Source organism: Monodelphis domestica, chromosome 2 (genome assembly GCF_027887165.1).
Source record: "Monodelphis domestica isolate mMonDom1 chromosome 2, mMonDom1.pri, whole genome shotgun sequence".
NCBI classification, from domain to species: Eukaryota; Metazoa; Chordata; class Mammalia; order Didelphimorphia; family Didelphidae; genus Monodelphis; species Monodelphis domestica.
The window spans coordinates 68,312,257-68,316,479 of NC_077228.1; the positions used below are offsets into that span (position 1 = coordinate 68,312,257).

Sequence of the window (4,223 nt, forward strand, 5' to 3'; positions counted from 1 at the left end):
TTGTTTTATCATTGCCATAAATCTTATTAGACCAAGCTTCCTGTTCTACTGTACAATCAGTTGCTTTATTACAAATTGCAAGGAGGTAAAAACTTATCACTGACTTTGAGATAAGAATAGTGACTGTTAAGAAAACTGTCCAAAGAAAGAAGATGCAAAGGAGCTTAAAATTTTAATGGCCACAAATGTTGAGAGTCCAGATTTAATGGTACTTTTAAAGAGGTATCAAAGGAGTAAATTATGGGGGAGGAATAGGCACTGTAATCATTTTGTGACTTCTTATTGAAATGACAGTGTTCAAATCCTCCAACCATCTGATGACCTAATAGTAAAAAATAAGAAAAAATCAAATAGAACCAACTATTCAAAGTGGATCTTCTCATTCACCATTTTTTTTGTCCTTGGATAAAAGATACCTGCAGTCTTGTCAAAATGGGTACTTTATCCTTGCAGTCTTATCTAAAAAAAACTTCTTTCATAACTGTAAGAGCTATTTTGTTACCTCTCTTCATCTCTTTACCTTGAACAGGGAATATCTCATTGTTTAACAAATTCTGTCACCTGCAGAGCAAATCCTTCCCCTGAAGTCCCCCTTTCTCTTCTGGCTGATTTTCCTCCCTTTCTCTATCCATTCTTCTATTATAAAAAGTGTTGTCTGTCTTAGTTGCCACAAAATGTTGTAGTTTGTCTGTTTAAGAGGACTTGGAAAAATTATAAAAATGTATTCTGTGCCTAGAATATTGAGGCTGCTATCAGGAGCTTCCTATGCAGGCTAATACATTTCTTTTCTTTCCTTTAAGTCACCTATTTGGAACCTATAAACATCTCAGTCCCTCATGGGTGTGCCTCTCAGGAGGTTCCATTCCTCTTAGTAGAGAGAATTCTCTGATAAAGACCCAGAGAATGAGTATGTGACTGAGCATGCATTCTTTTCTCTTGTCTGGATTTATGCTTTTTTGATTTTTTAAATCTTAATTTTATTTTTTCTAATTAATGAACAATTTTAGATTATTTTGTCCCTCCCTTCCCCTCCCTTTCCCCATATTGAGGAATTAAAAAATAAAAAGAAAGTTCTTGATATTTAGCTGTATAATCTAGCAAAGCAAATTCACCTATAAGCCATTTCTGAAAATTTATCTCCTGCATTTTAATTTTATTATCTTTTCTCATAGAGAGGTAAATGTATGTCTTATCTCAAGACTTTTAAATTCGTAGTATATAATTATATTAGTCCAAGTCTTAAAGTCTTTCAAAGTCATTTTTCTCCTTATAAAAATATTTTTATCATTGTCTTCTTTGTTCTGCTCATTTCTCTCTGCGTCAGTTCATTAGGCCTACTGAGTTCCCTCTAAAATTGTCTATTTGACAATATGGAAACATGTCTTGGAAGATAATACATGTATAACCCAGGTAAAATTGCTTATCATCGTCTGGGAGGGAAGGAGAAAGACAATTTGGATCTTATAATCTTGGGAAATGTATGTCAAAAATTGTTATTACATGTAATTGGGGAAAGAAAATATTTTTAAAAAGAAAGAAAAAAGTATCTAGTTATTCCTTATGGCACAATGATATTCATATGCCACAGTTTAGTCATTCATCAAAAGATCTGGTTCACTATTTTAGTACAGCTGTTTTTCTTCTTTCTTGGATTTCTTTGAAGTATTAATTATAGTAGGAAATCAAAAGGTGAGTATAGTTTGGTAACTTTCTGGGCCAAATTCCAAACTGCTTTTGGGAAAGACTGAACCAATTCATAGCTTTTCTTGATGAATTTAGCCTCAAGATTAAAACAAAATGTATAGGAAGATATGACACTTTTGACAAATTTGCTACTCTCAGTGCCCTTTGTAATAGCAACCATTCTATCTTCTCAAAGTCCCCCCTGTGCTTCCTATCCTCACACTCCCTTCCCTTTATTTGTTCTCTTCAAGAATTTTATCACCATTCTCAGCCCCCAAAACCCCAAAAACCAAATGTCACTTTTAAAAGAATTACAGAGCAGCAGAACCAAGATGACAGATTAGAAATGGCAATCCAATTAAACTCTCAACTTCCCCTCCAAACCACTGTAAAATAACATCTCAAATCAAATTTTGGAGTAGTAGAATCAACAATACGGCAGAGGGAGACATTTTTCCAGCTTAAGAAAACTTAGAGGGTCAGCAGGAGAGACCTGTGACACCAAGATTGAGGCTTGTGCAAGTACACCAAGAATGCCTCAATGGTGGCAGCAGCAACAGCTTTAGGAACTCCCAGTCCAGAGACAGTAAGGGGATCAGACAATTGGCCAGAAAGAGATTGTAAGGGACCCTTAACAGGCACTAATTGGCAACTCTATTGCCCACATGCAGATAGGAACATTCATGGTCAGTCACAGTGTGAAAAACACCTTGCCATGTTTCCAAGACAGAGAGAAATACTAGACCTTGTGGCTGCAGGAGAGCAGGAGAATTGATTACATTTCCAGAACCAGGAGTGTAAAAATGGAGATTTGAACCCCGGACCTCAATCCCCAGAAGTCCTTGGCCACTTCCCAGAATGCTTTGTAACCTCACCTGAATTCCCACCTGGGCAGAGAACAAATTATTATTTAAAGGGTCTTCACCTACGGCTCTCTCCTCTTCCCACTTCCGATTCCAAGCAGATGCATCTCTCATGATGTAAGTGAAATTGAATGGGCCTTTCGGCCCTACTAGGCACATTCTTTCTTACTTGTATTTTCTTAAATTCTTAATCTTTAATAAACCTCATAAAATATAATACTTCTAGCACAGAAACTAAATTTTAATTGCTACAGTAGGAGAGCTAGATTTTGCAGTTACAGGGGAGCAGAGCCCCTTTTGGAATAACAACCAGATTGCAGACCAACAGAACACTGGCCATACTTCTCCTTGGTCAGACCATCTTAGAAACATCAAAAACTTTCAGACTCCCAAAATTAGCTCTGAAAACAATGCAAAACGTGGGACACAGTTTCCCTAGGGAATAGAGTTCAATTTCAACATAAAGTTGACAGTCAAGCAATGAGTTGGAAAAAATGATCAACAAAAAAAAAAATCTGACCATAAAAATATATTATAGTGACAGAGAAGCCCAAGACACAAACTCAGAAGAAGACAATAACATTAAAAACAGATATAAGCAAAACCTCAGAGAAAAATACTAATTGGAAACAAGCCCAAGAACGATTCCCAGGAAGATATAAAAGTGGATGGTAGAGACTACAGCTGCTCCCCCTGCTCCTCCTCTTCTTGCTGCTGCTGCTCCTCCTCTTTTCCTCCTCTCTCCTCTTCTCCTCTCCCTAGTGCCACTGAGTGAGGATCCTCTGCTGTAGCCTTTTCGGTCCTGGGAACCATGGCTTCTGGAGTAACTGTGAATGATGAAGTAATCAAAGTTTTTAATGACATGAAAGTAAGGAAATCTTCTACACAAGAAGAGATCAAAAAAAGAAAGAAAGCAGTTCTCTTCTGTTTAAGTGATGACAAAAAAAAATAATTGTCGAGAAAGCAAAGCTGATCGTGTTGGGTGACATTGCTGATACAGTAGAGGACCCCTACACATCTTTTGTGAAGTTGCTACCTCTGAATGATTGCTGATATACTTTGTATGATGCCACATATGAGACAAAAGAGTCTAAGAAGGAAGACCTAGTATTTATATTCTGGGCTCCTGAATGTGCACCTTTAAAAAGCAAGATGATTTATGTTAGTTCTAAAGATGCCATTAAAAAGAAATTTACAGGTATTAAACACAAGCGGCAAGTAAATGGCTTAGATGATATTAAGGGTCATTCAATGCTTGGAGAGAAATTGGGAGGCAATGTAGTAGTTTCACTTGAAGGAAGACTTTTATAAAATGACAATGAAGTGCTATCCAGAAATAGCTTCCATTTCTGCAGCTCCATCATTTGGAATAGTGTTGGGTTTTTGCCCCCTACCAGATCTTCCCAGAAAACATAAAGAAGATGTCAGTAATTAAAGCAACCTACCAGTGATTGCTATTAGACTGTTTCATCCTGCTAGTTTTATGTAGAACCCAAGGAATGCCTTCACATCACATTTTAGCCAAAACAAATTGGCCTTATGTGCATCCCTTGCAGAACTAAGGTGAAAATGATATTATGGATATCTTAGTATGTATACTAAGTATGTATACAGTATGAAGAGCTTAGAAACTGCAAAGGGTTAGCTAATTGAATGCCTTGAAAGTATGATCCACTG

The 4,223-nt window shown here is 36.8% G+C and overlaps 1 pseudogene; it reads left to right on the forward strand.

The window, feature by feature from the left end:
* The first annotated feature begins 3,283 nt into the window (after positions 1–3,283).
* LOC100619863 (cofilin-2-like) lies at positions 3,284–3,873 on the forward strand (annotated as a pseudogene).
* The last annotated feature ends 350 nt before the right edge of the window (positions 3,874–4,223 follow it).